Raw genomic sequence first — 14,173 nt, forward strand, 5'->3', positions numbered from 1 at the left:
ATTTAAATCAAACTACCACCAAGCATTTCAAAGTTGAAAAATCTTCCAATCAGAATACAGCATCGCATTCTACACAGCTATAAAAGCTCCCATTCTTATAAATATTTCAGTTCTTCAATATAACGAGATGGTGTCTATTAAGCCGTTAGGTGCACATCAGGCAATGAAGAATGAAGTCGGTGATATCGTTTATGAAATTTGTAATCGAAATGCGAAGCAGAACGAAGCTGTGTTTTTCAATATGAATTTTGAACGTAGATTACGTTCGTTCGAACCTTACAAAGAAAATTTCAACAGTAGTGCCTATCAATTAGCAGAATGTGGTTATTTTCATCTCGGCTTCGAAAATTTAGTGAAATGCTATATGTGTGGAAAACTATTCGAAAATCTCTGTCATTGTGATAATGTATGGGTTGAGCATGAACAAGTGAATAGTCGTTGTGCTTTACTAAGTAAAAGAAATGACAAGACTCATTCTTGATCTATTTTCTCGTGTGTGGATTCATGTTTTCACTGAATAATAACTATATTGTGTTTTCTATATTAATTTAGAATCAATATGAGCATCGCAATAAGAGGTGATAGTAGAATTGTCGGCGGTCCATTGAGGAAAGAGCTATATGTTTTTAATAACATATCGAAGCTACGACTTGAAAGCATAAATGATGATGTAATTGATCATCATCAATTGCGCTTACATCGTACTTCGGGTGCCATTCAGCGATACAAAGCCGTCTTCACGCACAAAGGTGGACTCGTCGCGACCTATACTCGTGATGGTGTTGAATGTTTCCAGCAGATTAACCCAGCAGACGAATTTACAATTTATTCTCCAAGTATGTTAGATTGTAAATATCTAATGAAATTCTGTACTAATAAACTATATCTTTATATAGGTAATGTGGTACAGGATCCTGACTGTGGTCCGCTATCGTTCATTCTGGAGGAAACATCTCGCTTCATCGCAGAATCGGGACAAATCCAATCGAAAGATCATCCTCAAGCGAACTTCGCGACTAATGGCATGAATGCAGCACCACAAAACGCCTATTACGGAATGAATGCTGCCGTAGCACCGCCACCACCACCTCAATACGGACATCGCCCTGCGGGGTGGATGCAAAATTCTCAGCAATTTTAAATTACTGGTTGAATATGTGTTAATGGAAAATAAATGGTAAATTCATATTTGGTCTGAATAATAAAATCTCATCCTACATTTGTGTCTCTCTCTCTATTCTCAAAGCTTTAGTGTTAGTAAAATTGTAGCAGAACCACGAAGCTATAGTAGCACTATATGCCACTGAAAGCACAACCTAACAAAGTCGAGTCAAGACAATGCAAATCATCATTCAATAGTTTATTTCAATATGCGTACAGTTAGTCAAAGTATATGCCGCGATATAACGTAAAATCAATTTCATTGCTTCTTGCTCAGTAGCTAAGCAGTCCTCTTCGTGATATTTCACGGTGAAAGGGTATATTAATTCCGGAGCATCCTTTGATTTCCAATTTAGCATCAATAAGAATATTATGAATATTAGCTTCATTGCTTGAAGACTTTACAGATAGCAGCTTTAAGGTCGTTGCAAGCTTCTGCAATCTCGGAATCTCTTTTCTTCTTGTATATATTGATGCAGCAATAGGTTTTAATGCAAGAGCATAATATCACGTAGAACGCGATATCGGAGTCTTCACTCAGAAGTATATCCATTTCTCATGTCCCGCTCACTCGTAGTGGTGTTTAAATAACTACTTTTGGCGCGTTAATTCCAAACGGTAAACTCATTGAGACATTCAAATCTGATAACGGTAAATCAAATGGACTGTTCTCATTTTTCTTCTCGAGCTAATTCCGTGTGGTAGTACAATCGTACATACAACTATTAGCTAATTCATCGAGTCTGCCAATTGTAGCACATCGACCATTTTTACGAACCCATATTTGTATCATTTGATAACATTGTTCAGTTAAGTTCTTGGGATCCGCGTATTCACAATCAGCAATTTCTAAGTCTGTTAACTTAAGTTGATCTCGAGCAAATCTTTTCCAAGTCTTGTAATGAACCCTCTCTATAATGTCGTATACATCAGAAGCTGTAATTCTCGACATCTCTGTCAATTGCAATCCTTGATTTCTTTGATGGTATAATCTCATAAGCGACATACATATATATATATAGGAATAAGAATGATTTGTAGTGATGCTAAAAAAATATATAATTACAAATTTGCTACGTGATCAAAGCTGTGTATGGTGTAATATCACTAGCTTTGGACTTGTCTACGGTATTAACCATTGCACAATACCGTAACGTTCGCTAGCACACACCCCATTATGCTGTCACGGTTCGCTCTCCTAACCCACACCCATTAACACCCATTATGCAATCAGCTGACACAATCATTGTCAATACAATGATGGTCACGCCCGTTATTGACGTATATTGTCACCCATTGTCCATATTGAAGCAGTATTGATATAACTCTTTCGCGCGCTTTTCTCTGTTTGATTTGAAATTCAAAAGTAGTCACGTGATCAAATGCTGCGATGTGATTGGAGCGGAGCTGGATGAGCACTTATATACTACTCCTATTAATGTCATTGAGTTGTGCGAATAGATTTACATGAGTTACTTCCACAAAAGAGTAGCGCAAAACAATTTACTTTGCTAACGAGAAGTGGCGAGTTATCGAATGATTTTTCCTTATATAAAAATAGCTAGAAGGTGAAACTATGTTAAAAACGTTGATAACCTTTACACATACCAGCGGTAAATTGTACAAGGAACATGTTTCGGGAATCGAGTTATTGAATAACATGAAGGTTTTTTTTCAGTGTCAAGGCGTTATCTTGATGAAAGCGAAGGCCTATATTGAAATATCATGATCAATTGCCATTCGTCGGTCAGAAACTGTCACTACGCTAAATAATTCTTTCCCACTCAAACACGAAAGCATAGGCTACTTGTCACCAATCGTTTTCATCGAACACGAGACTCAAGAAACTTATTTACTTTCTACGACACGAATTCTGATTTTTGTTTTGTAAATCGGAAATAATTATTTTTAGTAATACTATATCAATGTCATCGAGTTGTGCGAATAGATTTACATGTGGTCTTCCTTGTGGTTTTAATCGAAGCATACAGCATGCAGGGCATGGTAAGGAATGGTATAGTATGGAAGTATGGTATGGCATGGAACGAGATTTCAGTATGGAGTATGGAAAAGTGCAAGTATGGTATGGTATGGAAATTTCCCGTGTATGGTATGGAATTGTTTTTCCCTACTTTCATACTCTTTCCATGCTTCGACATTTTTGCCAGAATCATGACAATAATCCTACTTTCGATTTGTGAAATTGATTGCATACCTCCGAGAATCGCTCTCTGTCTATGTTCATATCTCAAATTGCGATTCATGACTCACCCACCCCGGTCGACATCTATATTTGAAGACGACAAAGTTGTGCAACGCGCATATGAAGTCAAATAACATTAATAGTAATTATTCTAATCTAAATATCATAGTTACAACTTGCATTTCACTTGTAGTACCTTCCACTACGCAAGCTACCAACCATCATTGTAATTCAAAAATATGTAGCCTAGCTTGTTTTAGAGCGACGTTACGATATCCCGGCCTCCAACACGCGTTAAACTTCATGAACTCTGTTTATCTCTGAAAAAAGAAGAACGGACACCTTGATGTTGGCTAATGAAGCTAATGTGTGACCCACTTATTGGCGGAGAGAATGGACATTTGATCCGCGATCCCAAAGTGATTGTAGTGATATAAATTTATATTCTAGGATACTTCACGCCAGGGGCCGGCAACATTTCGTGTGCAGCGTGCCAAAATATGTCAATTTCGAAAATATTACGAACTGGCGTTCCAAATATTTATTTATCGTTTCAAGCAATGATATATATGCTGTATATCAGAGTTGGATCAATTGTAATTTGTAATTGAGCTGAATGTAATTTATTACATTTTTCAATGTAATTGTAACGTAATTGTAATTGAAGCATTTTTATTTTTTGTAATTGTAATTGTAATTGTATTTTGACAAAAATTTTGCTCAATTACAATTTCAATTACATTAAATTCCTATTGAGACCTGACAAGCACAACAAAAAAATAATTGACTTATAATGCATTCTCTTTATGTCGACAAGGAATTTGGTGGATCCATTCGCGGAAGCCCTTGACTGCGCCCTTGCGGGCGAAGTTTTTTTATTTTTACCGCTATGCTGGCCTCGGCTGCCATTGTATACAATTATTAGATTACTAACCAACGGATGGATTCGCAACACGTGACTCACGATTGAATACGCCGAGAAGCGAACTGCTGAGCCGGCTAAAAGCAGCAGAATTGATAATCCCATAGCTGGCGATCCAAGCGTCGAAATTTGATATGTATGGTCCTAATCGAAAGCTAGTGTCGCACTGATTCCGCAATAAAAGTATATTTCCAGGCAATGGTACCATCCCAAAAAAGTCGTGAAAGTCTGGAAATCGGCATAGTTCTGAACAATCGCTGGGCGTAATTGGTCATTGTTGTGGTCATGCTGCTGCGGCGCTCTCACTTTTCAGAACAGTCGGCCTTAAACGGCTATTTTGGAGCAGTTACATTGCCCTGACGAGATTTTAATTTGTATTTTCGGAATTAGTGCATCAATAGCTTACGATAAAGACCAGATGCATCAAATTTGGACGCTTGGATCGCCAGCTCTAGGACTACAAAGTTTGCTGCTTTTAGCCGGCTCTGCAGTACGTTTGTCGGTGCATTCATCCGTGACTCACATCTTGCGCATCTATCCGTGTGTTGGCAATCTACAATACGATTTCAGAATTCAGATCACGATGAAGCATCGTTACTTCGTCTGGCTAACTAACCAGACCACTGGATATTATATAACGTCTTATCTGACAAAGCACGGTTTTGTTTTTACTACTCATCCTAATTCCTACGTCCCTCGATAAAAATAATATTATTTCTTTAATTATATACTATATACGCAAATCCAACACGTGCATATATTATAATACTTTTTCAACGACATACTGCACCCTATCCTTAATCCTTACCCATAGGAAATTTGGTAAATAACATTTTACATTTCCAATTACGTGAGCCATAATTACCGAGCATACAAAACACGCTTACATTACGTCACAATGACATCTTACATGTACGCACATAAACGCATTTATTACTACACAATCTGAACTAGACTTGAATTGTTGTTAATTACGACACTACGGTTGTCAAGGAGCACGGTTGAATTTATGATTGTTCAATTACATGTTCAGCAGCAGCAATTGTAATTGTAATTGTAATGTAATTGAAGCATGCAAGGAGTAATTGTAATTGTAATTTGATATTTTTAGCATGGAGTAATTGTAATTGTAATGTAATTGAAACATGCATGAAAGTAATTGTAATTGTAATTGTAATTGAACTGAAATAATGTAATTGATCCAACTCTGCTGTATATACTGTATATATATCATTGGTTTCAAGCAGGGAAATCCACCAACCGCTGATCTGAAGCTGGCAACGGCATCGGTTACGCCAATGGTTCTCAAATTATGTGTTGTGAATGGTTTAAAATCTGGTCGCTACCGCACAACAGCTATCATTTTACGTACAAAATATTTTCTTAATTTATTGCAAAAATATTTATTCGCGCAAAGGATCATCTACTGTGGTTGCTTTTGTAGTTTCTGTGTTTGGTACCATAGCCAATAAGCGACACGCGTCTCAATGTTGTTGCGACGGTATGGCTTGATCATGAAAAATGTACCCACCCCTGTATGCTGTATCATACAAGTCGGTTTGACACATAGGTTTGTCTGCAAAGCTCTAAAGACTGTCGCTGTTCAAAATATATTGGAATCACTTACACGTATCAGACGAAACTATGGAATGTGAGACTAACGTGCATTTTACATTTCGTCGCAGGGCTAATTATTTTTATCTGTGGCTCTCATATGTGCCGTGCACCACAGGCTGCGGGCACAGGACTATTCGGCATCGGTCATTTTGACGCCTGGAGATATCAATATCGAACGTTTTGGCCAACATGCAGCGGTTATTTAATTTCAAGATTTCATCTTTGTCAATCATTTTAGGAGCTCAGTTAACGGAGTCCCATTTTTCTCGAAACGTTATATCTGTTGGTGTCTCCTAGCATAGAAACTCTCATAAGCGCCGAAATGATGGTTCCCAATAGGGATGGTGTGAACGTGAGGTTCACGTTATGCGTTCTGTGTGTGAACCTCGGAAATTTAGAGGTTCACGTTCACAAACTAACCTTGGTAGGTTCTACACTGAAAACCTTTTTCATATATTACGATTTTCACATCTTTATTCCATCATTGGTTGAAAATTATTGCATTTCAACTGCGGGTCACTATATGCCTGGCGCTGGAAGCATAAGAAAATCAACAATAAACGGGCTTGCACCTTGACAATCTCAAAAATTCGACTAGCTTTGTTACAGAAGTTTGCTCGAATATTTAATGACTCTCTGCTGGGACATGGGAGTTTGACTCGCAATCACACAACATCAAGTGCGAAATACAGTAGGTAGTCAGTGATTGATGCTTATTCAACCAATCAATGAAATTGGCATCGTTGTCTGATGTAAAAAAATCCATTAGTCGTACGGGGTCCATCTCGATTTCATATGTTGGCTACTTCTGTATAACTTGTTAATGGGGTAATATCGGTAGCAAGTATAGAAAACCGTTTTACACTCCGTTCAATATCAACGTATAGCAATACTCAGACACCGAATACATTGTCCGGTCTGGCCTATACCGTTAAGGCGTAAGATTGGTATCGTGTACATTAATATAGGGGTATAGGCTATCACTTCACTGAAATGCGCGGTTTAAATTAGCAATATGACGTCACGTGACGTCATGAGGTTCACGTTCGCGTTCACCCAGAACATGAACCTTTCAGAGGTTCACACCATCTCTATGTACGACACACGCGCGTCACCGTCGTCAACTATGGACCGGATAAGTAGACACTTCCTTTTAAAAAACAAAATAGTGTTTTTAAGTGAAATATTTTGAATATATTATGCCATATTTGTGTAAATACTTTCCCAAAAACATGCTGTATAAGCATACGAAAAATTACCACCCGATAAAGCCGACGTTTTTCGATATGCGATGGTTGGAACCCTCAAAATAGTCGGTTCCACAGCAATAGTACAGGTACTTCGTTAAAAAAGCTATATTTTCCCTATTTTTAATTCTCAATCTCATTCCACTATGACGTCACAATTGAATATTCGCGACGTCATGCACTGTAAACGAAAATGGTGTGTTTTCGCAATTCACACCCTAGCGTAGGTTGTGTTTTGAGGCATCACACCTATTGAGTACTAAATTTGTCATTTACACCTAAGCAAGTGGTGGGAATAAGCCAAATACACCCCTATACGTACATACTAAACAATACACACCCGAAACATTGGCATTAGGGGTGAATTTTTAGATATTACACCTTTTGTCAGACAAATATGAAGTTAGGGATTCAATCCGCGCTAACCGTTTCCCCAAAACTTAACTGTTGAGGTTTTAAGTCTGTGTCGGTCAGAAGCCTGGTTAAACATGTAGGCCATGCAGGGGTGCGGCAAGTCTGCATTCTTGGTAAAAATTCAGTCGAATCACTGTACTGATCACTGTATGGGCACTTGAGAACTTCTCTGCTGTGTCTAACTGTAGGTCGTGTAGGACATATTCTCTTTGGGGTTGAATTATATACCGAAATGCGTGTTTTCGCCCACTTTATGGTTGTCCGAATGTCCATGTCTTTAAGGCTTCTTGGCTAGGCTTAGGCAATGTTGCAGTGTTCAGTTTTCATGGATTTAACCCGGTTCGATCAAGTAAATTCGCCTAGGCATATAGCTTCAGTGACAAATAAGCATTCGTTTTATTAGTTCGTGGGCTACATCGACATGAATGGATAATAGCTAAGACCGCAATATCATATTGTAATTCACATTTATCGGACACTGTGGTACTCGTGCTTTGGCTGAAATTTCCCCCTGGCTACTATAGTGTGACCGATGTATCTCAAGTGTGTGGCAAAAATACGACACATTATGAACTTGCCACGATATTGGTTTATAATTTCTTCCATGCCACGTCAAATGCACAATTGTACGTATATGTACAAAATATATCGGGCCTATTCCGCACTGCGGTCCATTAGTGTATAACCACAGTATAATGCAGGTTAAGAGTATTTAGAGCTGGGAATACTAGAAGGAGTTAAATTTCAGCCACAAACTTACGTGTGCAGTACGCAATATGTGCGTAGCAAGAATTCAAATTAGAATGGGTCACGAGGTTACGACACGGAACAATCATTGAATTGGGCGAAAGGGGGACTAAATTGAGGCAAAGTTTCCTGGTTATTTTCATATCTATATTGTTGTGTTATTCACTATTTGGTAGCTTTGTGAATTGCACACTAAGCCTAACCGACAATTCGCATATAGCTTTCGCATCGTATCAATGGTTCGATCTATGAAGATAAATCTAGTACTGCAAGACTTTTTTAAGCTTATTATGATGTAATATGCAGCTTCACAGCTAGCAAATCCATATATCCGATAAATCAATTATAATATACATACAAATATTCCGAAGATCCTTAAATTAGATATAGTTATTGCATCAGTTAGTCAATTGTCACATCATAATTAGGGCTGGGCAAAATCGAGTACCTGAGTGATTCGATTCTGAATCACGTAATATGCTTCGAGTCGAGTCGAGTAATCGAGTATCACTCATTATGACGTCATAGCGGAACGTGTTATGTTAAAGTTTAAATATTTATCATTAATGCCACCACAAAGAATATAATGCCTGTTATCCGTCATATTAAAGATACTTCGGTACTTTTCCGACCATACCGATTTTATTGGACTTGGTGACAACGTTGTGGGACGATCATGACTTCGAAAATGTGCTAGTTCCAGGAACGTTCGCAGCTTTGTACTAAATGTTTTGTATGCTACGATACGGCCAATCAAGGTTTCAAGGCTTCAACAGTGAAATTACAGTCGAAACTATTATTCTCGTGGAAAAATTAACTTCCAGTGCCGAGGAGCGTAAAATTTCAATACTCGAAAAAATCGTGTTTTACTACTCGACTCGAATCACTACAATTAATACTCGATTCAGATTGAGTACTCGAATCATTGTGCCCAGCCCTAATCATAATGGAACATACAAACCGTCTTCACCAGAACAGCTGCTGCTATAGATAACTAACCTACGGAGGTTAGTTATCTAAAGTTATATGCCGTATTTTCGCGCTTACGAGACCAGCAGACTGGCTATCGAGTGACCGTATTCGTTGTCGTGAATCGGTGAAGGAAGCCTCTTTCGAGATTGAAAATATCTGGATGGTGAGTTACATTTCATATCGGTACTATAGTCGTAAAGAATATTTGTTCCGTTGCATTTCCGGTACAGATTCCTGGTACGGTACTCAGTGTCGCAGCTCTACTGAACAGAATTATATGTAGCAAGTTGGAATTTTAAACGTAGCCTGCCGGTAGTGACGATACATTGAATTCACATACATTGTTGTTTCACCAGTACCGATACCAATATCCAAGACACAGTACCGTAGCTCAATGGCTCCAATGGAGATACTGTTGACAGGTCCAGCATCAGCTATGATTATAAACTACGGTAATTTGGGTTAGAGCAACATCGTTTGTAAGTGCATTGAAAAAAAATCGATTCGATTGTCGTTATATACCGTAAGTATTATGATTACCAAAGCACATCGCGAGCTAGGGCTGGGCAAAATCGAGTACCTGAGTGATTCGATTCTGAATCACGGAATATGCTTCGAGTCGAGTCGAGTAATCGGGTATCACCGATTATGACGTCATAACGGAATGCAATACGTCTTAGTTCAATTATGTACCGTTTAGGCCACCACAAAGAATATAATGCCTGATACCCATCTCATAAATGATGCTTTGGTATTTTTTCTGACCATCTCCATTTTATTTCACTTGGTGACAATGTTGTGGGATAATCATGACTTCATAAATGCGCTACGTCCAGTCACGTTCGTAGCTTTGTAATACATGTTTCATATGCTGCGATATCGCCAAACAAGGCTTCAAGGCTGGAACAGTTAAAATTAGCATAGAAACTATAATTCTCGTGGACAAAAATCAACTTCCAGTGGCGATAGAGCGTATAATTTCAGTATTCGAAAAAATGGTATTTTGCTACTCGACTCGAATCATTAAAATTAATACTCGATTCCGATTCGAGTACTCGAATCATTGTGCCCAGCCCTAATCGCGACCTGTTTAAGTGTAAAGGGTAGCCTACCACTAACTATGCAGGGTTATGTTATAAGCCTATCACCCTGTCATTGTCACTGAGCAATATAAACGTTATATATTATTTTATGTTATGGTAGGTAAACATATGCTCTATTCTACTTCAGACTTGGTCAAATATCGCAAATTTGTGGCTCTTGAAGAATGAAATTATCGATTTCTCCTCATGAGAAAACAAGTGTAACATACAAACAGCAAAGGGTTGAAGCATATGAAGCAATGGTATCTGAGGTGAGCAATGGACATTTGATGAAAGCTTTCGATTCCTATAAATTGGTGCCTGTAAATATTAATGATATTATGACACGGGTGAAAATATGAGGATGCTATATTGCTATCACTATGAATATGATAGACTTGACTAGGAACAGGCTTGCCTTATTGAACATATTTTGCAGTGGCCCCGTCAGACTATCTGCTAAGAGTATGTGACCCACCAACCAGACTACTTCTTTTGAAACTACTCCTCTGAGTTCTGTTCATATATTTATTTTCATTTGAAGCAGTTGGACATGGATTTGACATAGCCACTTCCATATACTTGTCATTGAGTAGAAATTTACATCTATTACTTGAGTAGCAATGCGCACTACTGTTGTCAACTCGGTGTGCAAAAGTGCACGGATTAGCTTGGTCTTCAATGTTTTACCAATATGAAGAGGCAAACGTAGCCTTGCCAAAGATTATTAAACTGTCCTTTTGATCAATATAAACAAATCCTAAAATAATTATGCACTTCTTGACTCATGATATGATAGGCTTACCATACGTCCTCTTTTAAACAACCAGATTTGAAGTTACTTTCGCTCATTGCTCGGCTCGTGTTGCTCAGATATTTGTACGTTAACAACAGTCGTCGGTAACGGTCGGTTGATTCCAAAGCAAAGAATGTTGAAGTTGTAATTTCTCTTTGGTAAAAATATATTTGCGACCGAAGTGACATATAAAAGTGCCATACGAAGACATGAACTATAAATTGTAAAATTGAACAAAAAGATATAAGCGAAACGTGAAAAGGGTTTACGTGGTGAATTGTTAGAAAATAAAGTAAATAAAATTGTGTGTGTCGGCATGTACAGGGATAGCATCTGTAACGTTTCACCAATTATTTCTGCTTTTCTTAAAAGTCTTTATCATATCTGCGAATTGCTGCATTCCTTCCAAAATCCCATCGCCGTTGACCGCGCAGCAGGCTTGAATGTGCCACGGTCTTTTTAAGTCTCGCAAACACAAGGCTTCCACGATTTTCGGAAGTGGCTCGGCCTGTGGCAAGTCCTGTTTATTTGCCATGGTCAGTAATGGGACTCCAAGCATCTCTTCCGCTGCCAGAATTGCGTCAAGTTCTTCGCGAGCCTCTTCCATTCTGTCTGGGTCATTGGAATCGATCACATATATAAGACCTGTGTATAGATCGGCAACAATATGAGACAACAGATAAAGAGTATAGGGCGGGTGCAGTCAACATACGGCCGGCAGAGAGTTTCTGCCCTGAAAGTGAAATCCTAATCAGAAAGTATTGACAAATTTTATGCGTCATTGAATGAATCCAAGTTTGCTAACCTGAGAAAGATGGTCATGAAAATTCTTGTTCTGTTCGAGTTTACATACATTTGCGAGCAAACATTTTCGACCATAAACATTAACAAGACAAGGCTGCGTTCCAATATAAAAATAACTGATGTTCACGTGCAGTCTTTACAAAGGGTTTCTACACCAGACATGCAACCATAGAGTTCAAAGAACTTGTTGACAATTTTGATCGACCACATATGTCTGATTGACCCCACCTTAACAGCTATTGAGATAGACTGCTTCAGGTAAATAAATCCATTGAATACTGTTATTGGTCTGTGGTCTCTAATGCTTAAACCTAAAGTGTACATTAAATACGAGTATTCCTTGTATAGGCGGATAAATAAGCGATTAATGTATCGATTCTGTAATCCGGCCCGCCAGGTAGCCTATACTTCCTTTTCCAATATCAGGCCCGCTGACCGGATAAGTTGCCCGCACCTGGATGGATAGGGTATACACACGACTGAATACATGCTATGATATTGCACTCGAATCGGTACCTGCAGTCAGTATTCAGTAATTAGTTATACATCCATTACTCACTTACCTTCATTATTTTGGTAATAATGTCGCCACAGAGGTCGTATCTTCGTTTGACCGCCGACATCCCATACAGTGAGAGTTAGTCCTTTACACGGGGATACCGTCTCAACGTTGAAACCAATTGTCGGAATGGTAGTGACTACTTCATTTAATTTCAGTTTGTAGAGACAGGTCGTTTTTCCTAAATATCATTAGACATGTCAGTCCCATTAGAACTTATTAAACGTGATTTTTGTTTGATTACCCGCATTGTCAAGCCCCAACATCAACACTCGCGCTGGGTTGTCGCGAAAGCCGTCCATGATGTCTAGTAGCTTCGTTAAAAAAAGCCCCATGTCCCTTTAAGATTTTTAGTTTTCTTCTGTAATCTTCAGTGATCGTACTTCGTATCTGTTAATCGAATTGTGCGAAACATATGCGCTTCTCCGCATTATATACACATCAAAAACAACAAAATATTGCCACGTCATATCAGAACACGCTGAATATGAAACGGCGTCACTGTAAACGACTGTACGTTACGTCGATCAGGTGAATGATGTATTTACATTCGTATCGAGCAGCTATTGTCTTCGATGATCGGCGATAGCGCAACGTGGAAGTCTCACCGTGGCAGCACAAGACATCTAAAATTAGCGCGACGATGTCTATCCACCTACTCAGTCACAATAGCATTCAGTAAGAGAAGTATAGGCTAGGTTAGGTTAGGCCTAATACTTTAGTTCGTCATATAATAAAAATAAAATCGTGATGATATGCTGCTGAATTAACTTTGGGCATTGGTATTTACCGCCGTTTAATGTTTTGGCGTAGCAGAGGTGTCTTTCAGAAGCGCTGTAGTACTTTACTGAAATAACAGCGTTGCTCCTTGAACGTGATACTGGGGTCATATGTGTCTCAATCAAATGAATCGTTCCAATCTACAAACTTTACTTCTCGTCGTTGACAAAGCTTCAAATTTGACGAGAAACAAATTTCGTTCAAGCATGATACAGGTATCGGGTTGCATTTAAAACAAACGGTGTTTTAAAACACTTTGTTTAAAACTGTTTAAACAGTGTTTTAAACAAATACCTTAAAAAAATTGTGTTTTTTAGTTGTAAAATTATGTCATAATTGTGTAAACACTCTCCAAACAACATGTTATATGAGCCTACGGACAATTACCACCAGATATAGCCAATGTATATCGATATGGGATGGTTGGAACCCTCAAAATAGTCGGTTCAACAGCAATAGTACATGTATTTCAATTGCCAATGTCAATCCATTATGACGTCACAATCGAATATTCGTGACTTTAAAGAAAACACGTTTAAAACAAGCTGTTTGTTTTAAATGCAACCCTAGATACAGGTCACTTGTGTGGTTAGACAGAGCGGAGCCTACGATACGTAGGCCCCGGACAGAGTATACATTTTACAAGTAGTTTATTTTTGACTACATTTAACCTATATGTAACACGGTAACGGGCACCAATAGACTATTTTAAGAATCCCGTATGAATGTTTCGAAATATGTTCCGCGGCCATGCTCGAAATATAGAAGGAATTCTCATTTTGCGATGCAAAAGCGAAAAGCTATTTCAATGCTAGTCAGTGCTCGAGATTACCGGACCCCGACCTGATATATCGACAGAGGGGGTCAGT

At 38.5% G+C, this 14,173-nt stretch overlaps 1 protein-coding gene across 2 annotated transcripts in view; it reads right to left on the reverse strand.

The window, feature by feature from the left end:
* LOC145437212 (ficolin-2-like) overlaps positions 1–13,461 on the reverse strand; it is a 145,187-nt gene extending 131,726 nt beyond the window's left edge. Inside the window, exons 1-4 of one of the 2 annotated variants that reach the window (XR_013914615.1) lie at positions 13,073–13,461; positions 12,769–12,914; positions 12,529–12,705; positions 11,176–11,806 (exon numbers count right to left, since the gene is read on the reverse strand). The gene's annotated coding sequence lies outside the window, so the exon portion shown is untranslated. Of the gene's footprint in view, positions 1–11,175; positions 11,807–12,528; positions 12,706–12,768; positions 12,915–13,072 lie in introns of those variants that run through there. The other variant, XM_080314405.1, reaches the window with a different exon arrangement.
* Positions 13,462–14,173: the final 712 nt, after the last annotated feature.

Source organism: Botryllus schlosseri, chromosome 4 (genome assembly GCF_051294905.1).
Source record: "Botryllus schlosseri isolate E-star chromosome 4, Bs_hap1, whole genome shotgun sequence".
NCBI classification, from domain to species: Eukaryota; Metazoa; Chordata; class Ascidiacea; order Stolidobranchia; family Styelidae; genus Botryllus; species Botryllus schlosseri.